Here is a 19437-nt window from a genome sequence, read left to right on the forward strand (position 1 = left end):
TTGGGTTGCTGAAAAGAAAAATCCGCCGCCAGCTAATCCCACCAGCGTTGTCATTTGCGAATATTTGGATGATGAGCCTGCTTTACCTTCGGATGCCGAAGGGGTTGCAAACAATGTTCCTCAAACTGCTCAAAACTTCGAGGGACAAACTCCCAAGGGCGCCTCCGAACAAAGAACTCCCGAAGCTGTTCCTGAACATGTTCCTCAATCTTCTGCCAATTTGTAGATGCTACTCTTTTTTTTTTATTTTTTTATTTTTTTATTTTTTTTTATGTAAGGGTAGACCCTCCCTTTTGGGTCTTAAACTTTAAGATGAAATCTTTCTTGGCTTATTGCTTGCTGTAGTTTTGTCGATCGTACCTTTGCATGTTCTATTGTTTCTTATACTTGCATTTAACCGAACATACTTGCCTTAATCCGAACACAAACTGAAAGTCTTTTGGATTTACGTTGTGCTATCTTGTTCTTCTACTGGCCCTTATTCAAAATATTTTAAGTTTTGGCATTTGAACGAACCATCTTGTTCGGGAAAGATCTCTCCTCGATTCTGCCCGTTTGATCATCCAACGGTTAACGCGAATGATCCTTTATTTTTTCTTGGAATTTATCTTCATTAGGAAGCGCAAACGTCGCTTAGGTATTAAATGCTTTGATTGACGGTTGCACACTCGAGTTTGCCGTCTTCGTAACTGGAGCCTTCTTTGACACGTGGACATATGTGATGTGTTCAAACCCATTTTTACAATATTCGAAAAGTTGCTTAATGTCCACCGTTCATCATCTGGGGTATTCCAATCGTCGTTAGTCTTCAACCATTGATTTAAAAAGCTTGAACCATCGTTATGCTGTCGCCGTTGGATTTCCAAAAACTTGAACTGTCATCATCTTGTTTCAGTGTCTATTTAAACACTTTGGCTTTCCCTTTCTTCTTGCGTTTTCATTTTGGTTGTGCGAAGCTCTGACGTTTCTGAAACTAGAAACCACACAGTAAACTTCATCTTGTTGGATAATGGACTCATCCGGCGTTTCTGCTTTTGCTGCAATGTCTGTGAAGCGCATACCATGGGAGAAGTCCAGAGAAGAAGGTGAAGAGACTTCTTCAGTTCCGAAGCCTCCCCCTCATTCTACATAGGAGATTTACAAGCCTCCCTAGAAACTGCGGCGTTCTGATCGTGTTACTGGTAGTTTTGGACGGGTGTTGGAGTGGTGCACTCTTGCCCAAGCACCGGCTGAAAGCAAGGCTTTCGACTCTGTTCCTGACGATGCTTTCATAAAATCGTTGGTGATGTGAGTCTCTTCTTTGAGATTATTCTTCGCTTTTTGTATATTTTTCTGAATCTTGCAAAAAATTTCTTGTTGCAGGAGTACCGTGGATAACTTCCACAAACAGGCGGAGGCAGCTTACTGGATTGGAAAGATGCATTCTGACCTTTCTAGGCTTCGGGCTGAATCTTCGTCCAAGGATCGGGAGATTGCACGCCTTCGGGATAGGCTTTGGGAGGAGGTAAGAAATACAGATTTTAAATCTTTCTCAAGCCCTGGTTGTTGCCAATGGACAGATCTGTGGTTTCGAGCGAAGGGTAATTAATCTTTCAGGGGAACTGAATAATTCCGAAGCCAAGGTGGAAGAGCTGCGGAAGCAAATAGTTCCTCCCGATCTTGATTGCATCCCTGCCGAAACCCGGAAGGCTTGCATCCGTAAGTACTTAGGCAGTAAGCCTTTTCATAACTTGTTGGATATTTTGAATGATTATGCTTATCGGGATGGCCAGAACGAGGTGTTCGAATCAATCTTGAGGAGAAATCCGAATTTTGACACGGCTCCCCATCAATTTCTCTGCCATCCCGAAGTCTTCACGAAACTGTGGCTTCCTTCTCCGAATGGGCCGAAGATGTAGAAGATCTGCCGACTCCTAATCCGGACATCACGCTATATCTTGATGACTCACCTCTTGCAACTCCAATAATAGAGGAGATTGCAGAAAACAAGGAAGAAGTTGACGCTCCAAATGTCAATCCTGAAGGCGTCAATCTTTCTTCCACAATGATCCAAAGAACAGGAGGGGATCAAGCCTAAAACTTCTTCGCCAAATTTTCTTTTCCATCTTATCTCAGCGACCGAAGATGAAGTTTCTTCATCAGTCAAAGGATAAGGATCCTAGAAAAGCTAGACGATGGGTTTGGGCTACTCTTCCCAGTTGTTGGTGGAGTTCTTGTTTTCTTTGTAGAAATGTTCCTTGTCCAAGATATTATTTGATCTCTCGAACATAATTTTAAATTTGAAATGTTCCTTGTCCAAGATTTTAGAACACTGTGTATATCCCGATCATTGCATATATCCCGAACGTTGTATAGTTCTGGCCTTTGAATAAATGAAAAGTTGTTTTTGTATTAATCTTCCCGATTGCAACGCTTCTTTATTGTTCCCGGATTGAGCTTTGAGTCGAATTGGTTAGTGTTTGACGTGCCCGATCTACATTTGAGGATGGTATTCAGTTTATCCGAAGCCTGAAAACACAAGTTTCTAAGGTTCTTTCTAAGAGTTCGATAATTATAATCGGTGAACAACCAATATATTCAACCCCGAAGAATTCCTCATAACTTGTGTTTTTTCGAAGGTCTCACTCGGTTTTACCCAATGCCTTAATTTGATACACAAGAGTTTCATAGGGATTCTTACTAAGGGTTCGATGGTTATAGTCGGTGTACATCTGATATACCCGACCCCAAAAAATTCCTTATCACTCTTGTGCCTTTCAAAGGTCCCCCTCGGTTTTACCCGATGCCTTTACTAGAAAATTCTCCAATAAAGAATTTTTGGCTTTCGAAGGTCCCACTCGGTGCTACTCGATGCCTTTACCTTAGGAAGTAAAAACTTCCTAGGCTTTTTAAGGTTCTGTTCTGAATTTATCCGATGCCCTTTACCTTAGAAAATTCTGCAGAATTTTCATCAAGACTTTCGAAGGTTCCACTAGGTTTTACCCAATGCCTTAGGCCTGAAAATTTTCCTTGGAAAATTTTCGGCTTTCAAAGGTCCCACTCGGTGCTACCCGATGCCCCTACTTGAGAGTTTCAGAGAACATTTCAAGCTTTCGAAGGTCCCACTCGGTGCTACCCGATGCCTTTACCCGAAAGTTCCAGAGAACATTTCAAGCTTTCGAAGGTCCCACTCAGTTTTACCCGATGCCTTTTGATCGAAGGTCTCATACGATGTTACCCGAAGCCTTTTGATTCTAAATGTACTCTGCTATATACGGCCCCCAATTAAAAGATTTGGAAGTAAACCAGTATTCTGCATTAAGTAATTATAGATCAAAATGATCAAGATTGATAAACGTTCTTCAATAAAAAAGATGTTGATAACTTCAAGAGAAATATTTCTTCAAATGCTTCGTGTTCCACGATCGTTCTTGTCACATCCACCCAGCCGGTATCCTATTTGGCATACCCGGGATGTGATCCACAGCCCGAAGATCCAGATCGAGCGGCCATGCCTCCCACATACACGATAACATAATCATGAACAATATAATCAATGTATAAAGTAAACAACAAATAGATCAACAGAATGAGAAAAGGGTAATTAATCAGAGTGCGGAAACATTAAGTAACAATTTCTAAGTAACAAAATCTCAAAGAGAAAGAGTGATCAGAAGTCACTCCTTCACAATCAGCGAACCAGTGGTAAATCAAGTTAAGTTACAACCAGTGTTATGAACAAATCCATAGGAACTAGAGAGAGAATATCCAAATGATTACAGTCATCCAGGGAAATGGGGCCTACACATAGGTTTCCTCTATCCTAATGATATCCTCTTCATATGTGTGGATGAAGTAAACCCAACGTGGCCGCTCCCTCACTTATGTGGGGCTAACCCTGGTACTCACTATAATCCTCCTCGGTATAGCAATCCTGACTCTCCGCGTAGCCATCACCCGAAGTGTAGTATGCGGGATCATAGCTCGGGTCATAGGATGTGACATCAAGGTCTTCTGTAACTGCAGTATAATCTAACAAATTGCACAAAAGGAATGAGTTCAAAAGAACTCAGCAAGGCAAGTCGTTTCAAAATCCACAGTTCATCCAACACAAGTCACAATATGATGCAATATGATATCAGACAATGATGTAATATGATTCTAATCTTAAGTATGCTAGTCTCTAAGGTAGACATGCTTTAAGCCATAGCACCATACTTCTTTGGGTCATTAGTCACTCCCCCTCAATCATAAGATATCTTGGGTCTGCCATGGTAATTGGGTAAGGTCCTCATCAAGCCATGGTTGGGGATTTAGTCACCACTCTCTCACATCACCATTGGTATAAGTATTGGCGCATGTCGCGGCAAAGCCTAGCCCAATGCAAGTTATCTACTCAGTCGTATCATGTCAGATCCGGATACTTTCCCTATGGCACCGACCAACTCTGTTCCGTATCCTTCACACTAGAGTCAGCGTATCCTATGGCACCGACCAACTCGGACTACGGACTCATCAACCCTATTGGTCATCCACAAATGGTAAACAAGAAGCTCTCACGTCCTCTCACGGGTTGGTTACCGGTCTTGAGCGCCCGTGAGCCCAGGTCTATCCATTTGCAACCCTACCAACAAATGGCCCCTTTCGGGTATCCGCAGTATAGTTCAAGTCCTCTCACGGAGTGGATACCGGTCTTGAGTGCCCTTCAACCATACTCTACCACGGGTTGTTCGGTCTCAATACCCTTCCGACTCAGGTTTGATACGAAAAGGGAAAATATCCTAACCATACACCTAGACAGTCCTATATATGTCATCCAACAACCCGGGAAAGCGTCGATGGACACCTTCGGGGAATATCCCATACTACTCCCTCCGATGTCCAAGGACAAAAGTGTCGGAAGGACACTTCCCAATCCCAAGTCATACGTAGTCAATCACAAACTAAATCTCATCATATTATACTAAATCAATGATTTATCATATAAACAAATACATATCATAACATGATTGATCATATATAAAATCATAAAGTAAAACTGAACATGATATTCTAAATGATATATACATTCTATTACTGATAAGAAATACACATAACAGTCATGTATAGTAAAGGAATACTCTCATATGAACATAACCATTAAACTCCCATAATGTAAGCATGTTGATATAATTAACATACTTGAGTTAACTACTGTCTTTACCTTAATCAAGTTGTAAATAGATTCAATGATTACCAAGTATGGCCCCAAAATCAGTGTTGATACCCTAGATAATCATACAATTAGTGTCAAAGAAGAAAGCAATTGAATTGGGGTTCAAACGGATCAAATTGGCTGAGTACAGGGCCTTAACAACTCTTGGTTAACTGGCTTGGTCGACTGTCCGTCGACCAAGCAATCGATCAAGACTTGTTATCTTCAGAGACAACAATGGAAACTTGATCCGAAACTGCCCTTCCGGTGCTCCGATCGTCATGAAATTTGGAGGGAATGTTTATAACAGTAAGAGGATACTGAACACTAATTTTCATGATGATCCAACGGTTCAATCAAAAATACCCAAATCGAATTTTAGGTTCTATATGATACTTAGCAAGAATTAAATTGGAATTTATAGAAATTGAAAAGGATGATAAGAATCAATCAAATGAGTGTTAAGAATCAAGCTAGAATCCTAATTTCATTATAGTCTAAGCTTATCATGCATCTAAATATCAGATTTGGATCAAAAATAGGTTAGATTGATAGAATCAAAGGGGGGGGGGGGAAATAATCCCATTTGAATTAAAGCAAAGCAAAAGGGGGGGGGGATAAGAAAATGAAAGGGGGAAAAAAAGGTGGTGAGGGTGGGGGGGGGGGGGGGGCGTCCGGGTTGGTTGTGGGGGGGCCCAACTCACCGCCCCCCTTGTTAGACCCGGGTGGGGCGGGAAAAGGAAGGGGGGGGGGGGGGGGGGGGGGGGGGGGGGGGGGGGCGGGGGGGGTGGGTTAGGGAATTAAAAACAAAAAGGCAGTAGAAAAACGGAGCTAAGGAATGAAGAACTGGGAAAGGTGATCTAGATAGCAGATCGCTGATAGTTTAGGTCTATCAGTATGTATCTGAACCTAAGTCTTAAATAGTATTCTTTTCCGATCCCCTCACCTTGTATGGTAGTGAGGTTTATATAGAGTGTACCTTCAAATCTCCTTCGTTGGATGCACTTGAGCCTTCTTCGGGTAGTCGTTGGATCTTAACAGTTAGATCCGTTGAACAATAGACTTCTACTAGTTTGGACTAGTAGAGGACTCCCGAGATAACCTTTAGGTTATGTGATGATTATCCCTTCGATAATGATTATCCGCAGCCGTCAATTCGAGTCCGCCATCATTAGGGTAATTACCCTAATCCATAAGTAGGATTAGGGCACGCTTGCAGCCGAATAAGCTTTCTTCTTTAGCAAGCCATCTTCTGGATCCGGTTCGCTAGGGAGCGAGTAAGTTCTCTCCGTCTCGACCGGAGTCGAGGGTCGGACCAGGTATGAACCTGGTCTGATCATAATCTTTCCGTATCACGAGCCCCCCAGACCAAGCGTTTGGTCGATCCCGAGGGCTTGGTTTTTAATCGGGTTTGTCGTCAGTGATAATCTCGCGTGCTTCATTAAATGTCATATCACATTTAATGCGGTGGTCACTTTTCCTCGAGCTGTTGTGAGTGTAAGGCCACGTATCTCCTTGCAGCTTGATCCGTCGTGGCTCACGTCATCCAAGCGACGGTTTCCGAACGCCTATTTCGGATTCGTGAGTTCAAACTTTCAAAACGTCTTTCAATCTTGATCGTTGATTTTGAATCAATCTCGATCGTTCGGATTCCCGAACACTCGTGCGGGAGTTTTAAAAGCGGTTCGTTGTCTTCGTAGGTTTCATTCTTCCCGTCTGGAATTTGAACCTTTGTTGTCCGCTTTCGCGCCTTCTTGCTCTCAAGCTTCCGCCTCACCGAATCAGTAAGTTTACCGGTCTTTTTCTTTTTGTAGTTTATCGAAACAAGTAATGGCGGACGATAGGGCTTCTCTCCGGTACCCGTTGGTTGGTAATAGCAAGTGAGGCTTTTGCTTCTCCCCGCCTCCCGAACAATCGGATAGTGATAACAAAACCCTAACTGTCCCTCTCGGCGCGAGTTTGCTGAAGTTTCTCAAAAAGGTTTAGAAAGAAAAACCGAAACTTCTCCCCGTCCTTCTCGAGTCCTGGATCTTCCAAGATTGTCGAGTCTTCTAGGCAGCCTCAAACTTCCGGGTCCGATGGTGGACCCGGCTCTGCTCCCTCCATTTATAATGAGGAAACCCTTCTTTCAGCCTATCCAAGATTTTGATTTTCCTTCCTCTTATTAGGTTAGGGCTCCCCACCCCGATGAGAGGGTTGATCCAACCCTTTCGGGTGAATTTTCTCTCGTATATAGATGCACCGGAAAGCGGGGTTCGCTTTCCCTTTTTTAATCCTTTGTTCTCCGCAGCTTCCAATCATTGGAACATTTGTCCCGGAATGCTCCTCCCCAATAGCTGGCGTCTCATCGTCGGCTTCTTGGGTTTGTGTTTTGAACTTGGCATTACGCCATCTCTTTCTCTCTTTGTACATTTTCATGTTCTTTCTATCTCCCATCCTCCCGGATGGGTTTTTTCTCGTCCAAACGCAATAAGGCTGAACTTGATTGGAGGGGCAGCATCCTTGCCAAAGGAACTTGCCCTTCTAACCACAAAAGATGGCGCGAACGATACTTTTTCTGTCGAGCGCCTCCATCAGATCTTAACTTCCCAACCGCCTGGAGGAGGTGTACTTCTTCTTCCGAGAATAACCGAGGCCTTCCCTTATCCAGAGAAGACGAGGCGGCCGTCAGGAAGATCAAATCCATTCCATGGTATCAAGAGATACATGGACTTGAAGTGGAGTATAACTCCATTCTTCAGTACTGGGGCTTGGCTCATTGTGAGCTTCTAACCACCATCCTTTAATTTTACTGAAGTGATATGTCTTTAATTCTGACTCTTGTCATTCTTCTTTGCAGTGCCTCCAAGAATGAACCCTGAGAGCCTGCGGGTGAAGGCCGCTAGGGCCGTTGTGACAGCCGAGCAACGATCACCCAGAGCCTTGACCGTAGATCAAGAGGCTTCTGTTCCCTCTCCCGACCCCTCTTATAGGGGTATCAGGAATATCAGGCCCGTGGCTGATGCTTCGGGTAAAGGGAAAAAACCGATGGTGGAGAGGTCCAATGTCTCTTCCTCCGCCCGAACCAAAAGGAGGCATGACACAATTGATGCTTCCTCCAATAAAAAATCCAAAGCTTCAACGGATTGTGAGGAGGTCTTCACCCCCACAATGGACCCCGAAGCCGACCGACAGTGGTGACTCGGGATCCCGAGAAAGCCGCAGAGTGGAGCTCCCTCGCCTTGCTCCTTCCGATCGCCGAGAATTTGAAGCCCCGGATGACACCTCCCTTGTTAGTCAATCTACAAGGTACCGGTCTTCTTGCTTACTTATTTTTTCATAATTTCTTATGACTTCTTCTGATATTTTCCGCCTTCCCAGGAATGTTGTGTTGAGCTTTTATCAACACATGGAAGCATTGAGCCGGGTTGGTCGCACCAGCTCCTTGCTGCAAACCTGTGAAGAGAATTTGGCCAAGGCCAATTCTGAAATAGACCAGCTGACTGCAGCTGCCGTGGAGCTGCAGAAAAAGCATGAGGAAGAAGTGATCTCCCTCAAGGAGGCCCTCGAAGCTTCGAAGATTCGTGGCCGCTGCCGCCGAGCGCGAGGCCGAGGAAGCAAAAGCAGCTGCCACGTTGTTTGGTGACAGCTTGAATTCAAAAGTAGGGAGCTCGAAGAACATCCGAAGTTGGCGATCCCTAGCAAGCCCGAGCATATAAAGCCGTAGCTTCGGAAGGAGTGTGTTCGGAAATACCCGAACAAGCGTACACCTTCTCCGAGCTGCTAGGTATCTACAACATTCAAGCTTATCGCTTGGGGCGTAACGACGTTTGGGAGCGAATTCTCGCATCAATCCCTCGCCTTCGACACATCGCTCCCTTTCGTGAGGTGTGCCACAAAGAGGTCTTCGGGAAAGTTGGTATGGATCTCCCGGACCGGGCTCGGGAAGAAGATGATCCTTTTCCAGCCGACCCTCAATATGAGGCATACCCGGCCGACGAGCCGGCACTTCCAGAGGAGAAATCACAAGCCGAGTCTCAAGTTGCTGTTGTAGAGGACTCACCGATGCCATTCTTGAGGAAGGCTCTTCTCAAGATCCCGAGAAAAGTCCTCCCGACTGTGGTCCCGGGCAACAATGAAGAAGAGGCTTAGGGAGTTATCTTTTATTGTAAAGATTTACCCTCTATTTAATGAATAGACATTTCTTTTTCATGTTGGCCTTTATATTTCCCCCGTCTCCCCGCCGAAATCTTGCCTTGAATATCAAAGTATAAATGATAAAACTTATCACTTAACTTTACATTCCCCGCCGAATAATAATCTTGTAGAAATATTGTGAAGATGCGTTTCGGAAAGATGCATTAATCTTCCCCACCACTTCATTTATTGCAAAGTCCGCACGTTTCCCTTTCGCGAAGTTCAAACGTTTTCCCGCTTTTTGTATACCATTCACTGTTTTCAATGAATCGGAAATACATCCATTATTTTACATGGCGGTGCGACGATTGGAGGTATCTCTCGTCAGGTGCTCGTTTCCACATGTTTCCATGTGGCATCCCTCCGACCGTTGATCTTGCTTTCTCATGGATTTTGAAGCGTCATTTTGATCTAGGTCGTCGGTTGTCCTTAGCCTTCAACCGTCGTCTTAGTACCCGAGGCTATTTAAAGCCTTCGTGGGTACCCTCCATCTATCGTGCTATCTCGCAAGTTAGATTTGCTAAAGTGCTAAAGCGACCTTTCGTCCTTCGGCCCCGCTTCCGTATTCCTCGTACTCCAACAATAGCTCTATCAACTTCGAACAAGTGAGTTTCTTGATTACTCATCTCTTTCCCCACTTCCCCCCGAGTAAACCGCACAAGTAGTTATACTTGGGGTTTAGTTATTTGGTTTTGCTCGGAAGTGATAAAAAACTAGGGTTTCCCCTCTTTTGTCGTCATTTGATTTCTCGTATCGATACGGCTTGTTTGTTTGCATAGTGGCTCCCAAGATCAACCCGAACTTTATCAGAGCAAAATCTTGCAAGAAAATCGTTCCGCCGGTGGTGGTTGGGGCCAGTGAGGTGGTTTCAGCTAGTGAATCCTCCAAGCGTAAGGCGATCGCGTCGGTGAATCTTCAAGTCGATTCCCACAGCTTTCTATTGATGCCGTCCTCGCGCTCTCTTTGCCCGAAGTGATCGCTCGTCTTTCCCAGAAGATCTTGATCACCCGCTGCCGATGGTGCCGCCGACGCCCCGCCTGGTGAGACTCGATGGTGCACACCCCGAAGGAGACTCTTCGGGCATCTGAGGCAACTATGTTGGCATCTGATGAAGGTGTGGTCCCAGCAGGTGCTGCTCCTATTTCCCATTCTAGTGCTTGTTTGGCATCCTCCTCCTCTCCTTCCGAGTCGGAGGATTTTGCCACCAGGAAGCGCCGTCGGTTGACAAGTGATGCAGCTCATCCTTCTCTTGGTGTAGCTCATCCTTCTCATCCTTCGCTCGAATTAGTGTCAAACGAGTTTGACAGAGCGTTGGAATGGTGTACCGCTGCTCGAATGACTTCGAGAGCGCAGCTTCTTTCCAAACTTCCAGATGAAGTCTTTACGAAGTCACCGGTGATGTAAGTCTTTCTTCATTATCTTCTCGATTCTGAAAAATTACTCTTTCGCTCCTTCTTAACTCGGAAGTTGTTTGCAGGAGTCTTGTTGGTAACTTCCACAACCAAGTGGAAGCAGCTTTCTAGGCTCAAGAGGTTGAGCAATGAAGTTTCTAGGCTTCGGGAAATCTCTCGAAGCTAAAGATGTTGAGATTGCTCGCCTTCGGAAACTAGCTTGGGAGGTGGCAGGAGAAAAAATTCGATGATTGGTCGTCTTCAGTCGGACTTGGATGATGCCAGGGAGAAGATCCGGCGATCGGAGCGAACAGCTTGAAAGTCAGAGCCAAAGGATCTGAAACGTTACCTCAAAGGCAAGCTGTCGTTCCTTTGCCCGAATCCCTTCCAACTGATGTTCGCAGAGCCTGCGTCTTCAAGTATTTACACAGTAAGCCCTTTGTTGATATGCTGAATGCTTATAACTTGCAGGCGTATCGGGATGGTGAGAACGAAGTATGGGAATCAATATTAAGGAAGGATCCTCATTTTGATACGACTCCCTACAAGGTCGTTTGCCATCCCGAAGTATTTACCGACCCGGGTATTCCTCCTCCCGACCGGACCAAGGATAAGATTGATCCTCCACCTTCCGATCCAGATATTATGCATTATCCGGAAGATTCTCCCGTTTATTCTCCCCCGGAAGAAGTCAATTATGACGAGCTTGTCCTGAATGCGAGTTTGGTCGAGGACCATACTTCTCCTGGACAAACTTGAATCCACTCCAATGGTTGACTCATATGTTTGTTCTAGCAAAGTCGTGTCGATCTTGTATAACTTCCGCCGATACCACCGATGATGACTTTCTTTTTTGACCGAAGATTGTATCCAGCTCTTGTAATTGTTTTGATACTGGCCTCTTTCGATCTTTTGAAGAAATAAGAAATTAACTTCATCTTGAACTTTGCTAGCCACTTGAATCGCTGTTGCATTAGGTCTTAGTTGTTTGAAACAATGCCTTTACTTAAAGATTTCCGGAGAAATACAATAAGTCTGAGAAGGAACTCACTCGGGTTTTAAACCGATGCCTTTACTTAAGGATTTCCGGAGAAATACAATAAGTCTTGAAGGAACTCACTCGGGTTTTAAACCGATGCCTTTACTTAAGGATTTCCGGAGAAATACAATAAGTCTTGAAGGAACTCACTCGTACCGGTTTTAAACCGATGCCTTTACTTAAGGATAATTCAAAAATTCAATAAGTCTTGAAGGAACTTACTCGGGTTTCAAACCGACGCCTTGCAAAAGGAACTCACTCGGATTTTCATCCGATGCCTCGACTTAAGAAAGTCCGAAAAAATTCCATAAGTGTTGAAGGACCCACACGAATTTTCATCCGATGCCTTATAGTTGGATCTTGTTCTTGAATGTAGTGTATGATGCCCCCCAATCAAAAGATAGTTTGTTGAAAGCCAAAAATTGCATTGATTGAGTTGAAAATGATTACATCGCGAACAAAATTGAAATCATCATCAAGGATAAAACTTTTTGAGATGCCTGGCATTCCACGAACGATCCAACTCTTTCTGGGTGTTGATGTTCTTCAGCTTGTAAGCTCCTGAACCAACTGGTTTTACAACCATATAAGGTCCTTCCCAGGAAGGGTCCAATTTTCTTTGGTGACGCGGGTCGGAAGCTAGGGTGTTTCTCAACACCAAATCTCCGGCTAAGTACCGACGATTCTTCACTCGAGTATTATAATGAGACGCTATCCTTCTTTGATAATGTTGAGTTCGTGCTATTGCCTTTGCCCGAACTTCGTCCAACAGATCAAGACTATCAAGCAGTCCTTGTTCATTTGCTTTTTCCTCGAACTCACGATCCCGTAATGTCCCCGCCATTATCTCCACCGGTGCCAATGCTTCGGATCCATATGCCAACCCGAATGGAGTTTCTCCTGTGGGTGTTCGAACCGTAGTTCTATAAGCCCACAAGACATTATGAAGTTCTTTGACCCAAGAAGCTTTGTCAGCCTTCGAGTCTTCTCTTTATTCCTTCCAAAGAGCGTTCGGTTAGTAACCTCTACCCGTCCATTGCTTTGGGGGTATGCCACCGAGGACATACGATGCTCGATCATATATGTTCCACAGAATTGCTCAAATTGTGGACAATCGAACCGAGTACCATGGTCATGATTGATAATCTTTGGAATCCCAAAGCGATATATGATTGATTCAAGCACCGAATTTCTCCACTTTTTTTCTCAAGAATTGCCGCCAAGCAATCGGCTTCAACCCATTTTGTGAAGTAATCAATTGCTACTATCGATATTCCCGTCCGCCCGATGCCTTGGTGAATTTGCCCATGATATCAATTCCCCACATCGCAAAGGGAATGGGATTTAGAATTGAAGTCATAGTTTTCCGCCGGCGCTTCGACATCAGTAGCATGAATTTGACACTGGCTACCACATCGACGAACATATTCCATAGCAGCCTCTTGGACCTTAGGCCAATATAACCCAAGTCTCGAATTTTGTGAGCCAGGGCTCGTCCACCCATGTGAGCTCCACAAATTCCTTCATGAACCTCACCAAAGCTGATTTTGCTCCTTCGGGGCCTATACATCTCATAAGGGGTCCAGAATAAGATCTTTTGTATAGTCTCCCATTCTGAATGACAAATCTAGCTGATCGAATCTTGATCAACCTTGCCTCTATTGGATCCTCGTGTAATTTGTCATCCCTTAGATACTCGATTATCGGATCCATCCAAAGAACGTTCGCTTCAATATAAGAAATTTCTTTCTCATGATAACTTGGAAAAGTTATCTCTTCAATATAGACCGAAGGGTCTAGATTCTTTTCTTTGGCATTGGCTAGTCGGGATAGCTCATCTCGCCATCGAATTTTCATTCCTCGAAATCCGAGATATCTTCAAATTCCGAAATTGGTTTTGAAATGCCCGCACTATCTCTTGATATTTCGCAAGCGTGGTTCTTTAATACCATACTCCCCCCGGACTTGGTTGACTATAAGTTGAGAGTCACTATAAATAGTAACATCTGCAATAGATAATGCTTTTGACAACCGAAGTCCCGCTATCGTAGCCTCATATTCTCGCTTCGTTATTACTTGCTTCAAATGCAAATCTCAAAGCATATCGAATAATAAATCCCGCTGGACTTTTTAATAGAATTCCAGCTCCCGCTCCATCTTTATTACTCGAACCATCCACATATACCTCCCAAGTGGTTGGTATAATGGGATCCTCAATGGTGGGTTCCACCGGTGCAAAGAGTTTCTACTACAAAATCGGCTAATGCCCGAGCCTTGATTGCGCCCCGGGCTTAAAGCTCACTTGGAACTCGCCGAGTTCAACCGACCAGACACCATCCTTCCGCACAAATCAAGTTTATTAAGAACTTTACTAAGAGGAAAAGTTGTAAATACCTCAATTGGATGAGCTCGAAAATATGGCCTTAGCTTCCCGGCGGCCATCATAGAGAGCCGAGCCCGCTTCTCAATCTCGTGAATATCTTGTCTCCGCATCTAGCAACACGTGGCTTACATAGTAAATCGGCCACCGTTTTTTATCTTTTTCACGAACAAGTACCGCACCGACCGCTGAAAGGGACGTCGCTAGATATAGCTGTAATATTTCCCCCTTCTCTCGGTCCGGACAGATCGGTGGTTGTCCAAGTGCTTCTTTTAACTCCTCGAAAGCTTTCTCGGCACTCTTCACCCATTTTGCTTCCTTACCGCCCTTCAGGTCTTTAAGTGCCTTGAAGAAAGGCAAACATTTTTCTCCAGACTTGGAGATGAATCGATTTAAAGCAAGCAACTCTCCCCGTTAAACACCGCACATCACGAACAGCTTTGGGAGCCTCCATATCAATCGAGCTTGTATTTTGGCAGGATTAGCCTCAATTTCCCTCTCGTGATACCATGAAGCCCAAAAATTTGCCCGAGGAGACTCCAAAGGCACACTTTTCTCGGGTTTAGCTTCATTTGATATTTCCGCAAAGATCGAGAATACCTCAACCAAATCTGCAATATGATTTGCTTTTGTAAAGCTTTTCACTAGCATGTCGTCAACATAAGCTTCAACATTCTTTCCTATCAGCTCTTTGAAAATCTTGTTGACGGCCCTCCGATATGTTGCTCCCGCATTCTTCGTGCCAAAAGGCATGACCTTGTAATAATAGCTTTCACGATCAGTCATGAAAGCCGTATACTTCTCATCCTCCTTATTCATAAGGATCTGATTATACCTCGAGTAGGCATCCATGAAACTTAAAGTTTCATATCCCGCAATCGCATCTATCAAGAGGTCAATCCGAGGCAACGGATAGCAATCTTTTGGGCAAGCCTTGTTAAGATCCGTGTAGTCCGTACACATCCTCCACTTCCCATTCGCCTTTTTTACCATTACCACGTTGGCCAACCAAGTTGGGCATTCAATTGGTTCTATGAAACCAGAATTCTTGAGTTTTTCAACTTCGCTTCGAACGGCTTCATATTTTTCAATGGAGAAATTTCTTCTTTTTCGTATCACCGGTTTCGCCTTAGGATCTATCCAGTAGTTTGTGCTCGCAATGGCCCGATCGATTCCCGGCATGTCCTCAGCAGACCATGCAAATACATCTTTATTCGTTGAAGAAATAACTTCAACTCATCTTTAAATTCTTCCAACTGCTCGCAGACCCGATATAAGTAATCTTTTTCTCATCCTCGGTACACACAGCTGGATTTGTTCCAGCCTTCTCCACCGGTTCGGGTCTTTGCATCTCTCGTCTCTTCCCGATCGTCTCGAACTTCTATAGGTAGGGCAGTTACCTTCCTCGGGCCCTCCTTGTCTTTTAAATAGGCAACGTAACACCGCCGAGAGATCTTCTCGGTCGAGGAGACTTGACCAATTCCCATATCAGTCGGGAATTTTATCTTCAGTGTGCTTTGTCGAAACAATAGCACCTATCTTGGATAAAGATGGTCGCCCGAGGATCATATTATAAGTTGGCAGCTCCCGAACCACCAAAAAATTGATTCGGACGGTTGTTTCCTTAGGAAAACTTCCAATAGATAAATCCAACTCGGACCGATCCTTCCGCCACCGCAGATGACCCCCGCAAAACCATATAGATGTGTGGATGAAGGTTTCATCAAGTCCCGATCCACCTTCAATTTTTGATACACTTCGTAAGAAATTAGGTCACCTGCAGACCTCGTATCAATCAAAACTCTATGCACTTCCCGACGTGCAATCTCTACCTTGATGACTATAGCATCATCATGAGGTAAACAAACATCTCTTTCGTCCTCCTCGCTAAAGGTGATAGAATCTTCACCATTCAGCTTCTTCCGCTTCTCGCGTCTCTCCGGTTCCAACAAATTTGGATTTTGTTTTCGACTCCGGAGTGATTCGGGCTCGGTCCCCCGAAGATGGTAAGGATTGGTGACCGAGTAGCTTCAATCACCTCCTTGCCCTTCTTAGACTTCTGGGGCCTCCCTTGATCGTTCCGAACTAACCGAACGATCCCTTTTAGGAGCAGCCGCACGTGGCTCACGTGGCTCCTCCCTTCTTCTCGCTAACAAACCGGACAGATGTCCCCGAGATATTAATCTCTCAATATCTTGCTTTCGATGACGACAATCATTAGTATAATGACCATAGTCCTTGTGGAATCGGCAATACTTTTCTCGATCCCCGTCGCTCTCCGGGTTTCAAAAGAATTTTAGGCGGCCACTTTAAAATATTTTTTCTTTTGAGGATATTTAAAATATCAGCCCGAGGAACATTCAATGGAGTGTACTCACTTTTACCGGGGGACCTTTGGCGCCAAGCCCGAGATTTTCCAACCCGATCACGGACATTTTTCTTTGGCTTCGCTTCTTCGTCAGAGCCTTCTGCTCCTTATTGGAGACTTTATTATCTCCTTGGCGCGCATCTAGAATCTCCATGACTTCAGCCCGCTTCGGCATCTCTCGTACCAACTCAAAGATAAGTCGCAGGCATATCCCGTAGTAATAACTCCAGGAGTTTCCGATTAGTGAGTCCCGTAAATAGAGCAGTTTTGGCTACTTGCTCATCCAAATTTTCTATCTCCATCGTCACTTTGTTGAATCTTTTCAGAAACTCTCTGATTGATTCGTTCTTTCCTTGTTTGACAAGAAACAAGGTTTCTTCCGTTTTCTTGACTCGTATTCCACTCGAATCGCCCTATGAATTGGCGCGCCAATTGGCCAAAGTTTACGATCCTTCCGTAGGGGAGGTTCGAAACCACTTTTGTGCTGCTCCAAGTGAGAGATGAACCAAAAACCCCGCATAAAATTTCATCGTAATTACCCGAAACTCGCCATGGTCTCGTTGGTAATAGCCGATGTGAGCTGTTGGATCTCCGGAGCCATCGAATGTTGAAAAGGTAGGCAAACGGAAGTTACGGGGAAACCGATATCCCGCAATTGGCTCGGCAAAGGGAGTTCTTCCGAATGACCGAGTAAATATCCTCGCTATTCTTCCCTTAGCCAATCGCCCTAATTTCTCATTGATGTTGGCCAATTCCCGACCAATCTGGGTCGGGTGATCTTCAGCAATATGATCACGACCTCGATTAACACGATCATCCCGTGCTACTCGATCATCACAAACAGCCCATCCTTCCCGAGCATTCCGCTCATCGCGAATCGCTTCGATCATCACGAACGGTTCTTCCGACAATGGGTGAGTGAGTTCTTACCCCCGTATCCAACCTTGTATTTGAATCAGCTTGTACTCTCTTGCGGTCCGTCGAACCGATCGTCTCGCCTAGGTTGATCATCAATCCTCCTAAGTCCTCGGTCTCCTTCACGAAAATTCTGACCGATATTCCGGTCTTCAGCCAATCTCTCGGTCACGTGGCAATGCACGTCTCCCCGAATCGCGCCGATCGTGTTCTTGTGGTAAAACCACTCTGTCCGGTGAGCATGCGGAGTGCTTGGCTCACCTCCAAGAGTTGAATCTTTACCTGATCCAATTGATCTTGGAGTGTATCGAGAGGAGGATTACGTCCTCCCCGGCCACCATCTACCTCGATAGGATTTTGGCTTTCCGGGGAATATCTGGATTATTCGCTCCAGGGATCCGAACACCGGAATTGGCGTTGTGCAGCGGCTGCAGCGGCCGCTGATCTAGTCACCATGGCTTTTCAAGTTGTTTCCCACGACGGCGCCAATTGATGCGTCCAAAATCTGCTCAGCCCTTAGATATCCTCGTGATGACCTGCAAAACGAAAGCGTCAGATGTGGCCCGACCGGGGTCGGGAGTCCACCTCCGAAGGCTAAGTCGCTTGATGAACTTAATCACAAACGGCTCGCTAGAAGCACGTAGCTAAGGAATGAAGAACCGGGAAAGGTGATCTAGATAGCAGATCACCGATAGTTTAGGTCTATCAGCATGTATCCGAAACCCGAGTCTCGTATAGTATTCTTTTTCGATCCCCTCACCTTGTATGGTAGTGAGGTTTATATAGAGTGTACCTTCGAATCTCCTTCGTTGGATGCACTTGAGCCTTCTTCGGGTAGTCGTTGGATCTTAACAGTTAGATCCGTTGAGCAATAGACTTCTACTAGTTTGGACTAGTAGAGGACTCCCGAGATAACCTTTAGGTTATGTGATGATTATCCCTTCGATAATGATTATCCGCAGCCGTCAATTCGAGTCTGCCATCATTAGGGTAATTACCCTAATCCATAAGTAGGATTAGGGCACGCTTGCAGCCGAATAAGCTTTCTTCTTCCGGCAGGCCCCCTGCGGGGGGGGGGGGGGGGGGGGGGGGGGGGGGCCGCCGCGGGGGGGGGGGGGGGGGGGGGGGGGGGGGGGCGGGCGGGGGGGTTAAAATTAATTTTTGGTGTAGGAAAAAAAAAAAAAAAAAAAAAAAAGAGAAAAAAGGGGGGGGGGGGGGAAGAGAAAAAAGGGTGGGGTGATGAGTGTAAAAAAAAATAAATGAATGAAAGGAAAAAAAAAAACAAAAAAAAAAAATAGCCTAAGAGAGTGTCCAACCTCGAGCTCTGGAGTGCCAATGATTAGTTTAGGTCCTCATTCACGAGTTCCAAAAAGGTAGGGGCAAAATGGGAAGATATTTAGTGCAAAATCGAATTCCATTACTCTTGGTCGACTGTCGACCAAGCACTCGACCAAGCTATGACAGCAACTTCAGGAGTCGATTCGGAAGGCTATGCAGGGTCAAATCGAGCAAGGTTTTCTCCTACAAGTCAATCAACAAGTCTAGTTTCAGAAAATACCTTCGGATTGATCACGGGGTTCCAGGAAGTGCTTCAACTAATTCAATCTTCATCGATGCGCAGATTTTCACCCAATACTGACAATGTGCTCAAGTGAGGGGCATCATTGTCAATGTCCATAGGCTCAGCATCAAGCATCGAATCATCCACTAAGAGGGCCCACAGGTCTCTTCTACCACCACTTTGGGTCTTTAGACCTGCAACAGTATAAAATCCGGGCCGGGTCAGGGTTAGGATAAGGCCGGATTTTATAGTTCTAATGCACACTTTGTTGCCAGATCTTTCAATTTATAAGCTCCTGAGCCTACTTGCTTGATAATCATATACGGTCCTTCCCATGATGGGTCCATCTTTTGCTGATGGCGTGGGTCCGATGCAAGAGTGTTCCTTAGAACTAAATCTCCTGCATGGAACTGCAGTTGTCTTACTCAAGCATT

The sequence above is a fragment of the Hakea prostrata genome, chromosome 7, assembly GCF_041222555.1.
Source record: "Hakea prostrata isolate BN-2017 chromosome 7, UWA_Hpros_2, whole genome shotgun sequence".
NCBI classification, from domain to species: domain Eukaryota; kingdom Viridiplantae; phylum Streptophyta; class Magnoliopsida; order Proteales; family Proteaceae; genus Hakea; species Hakea prostrata.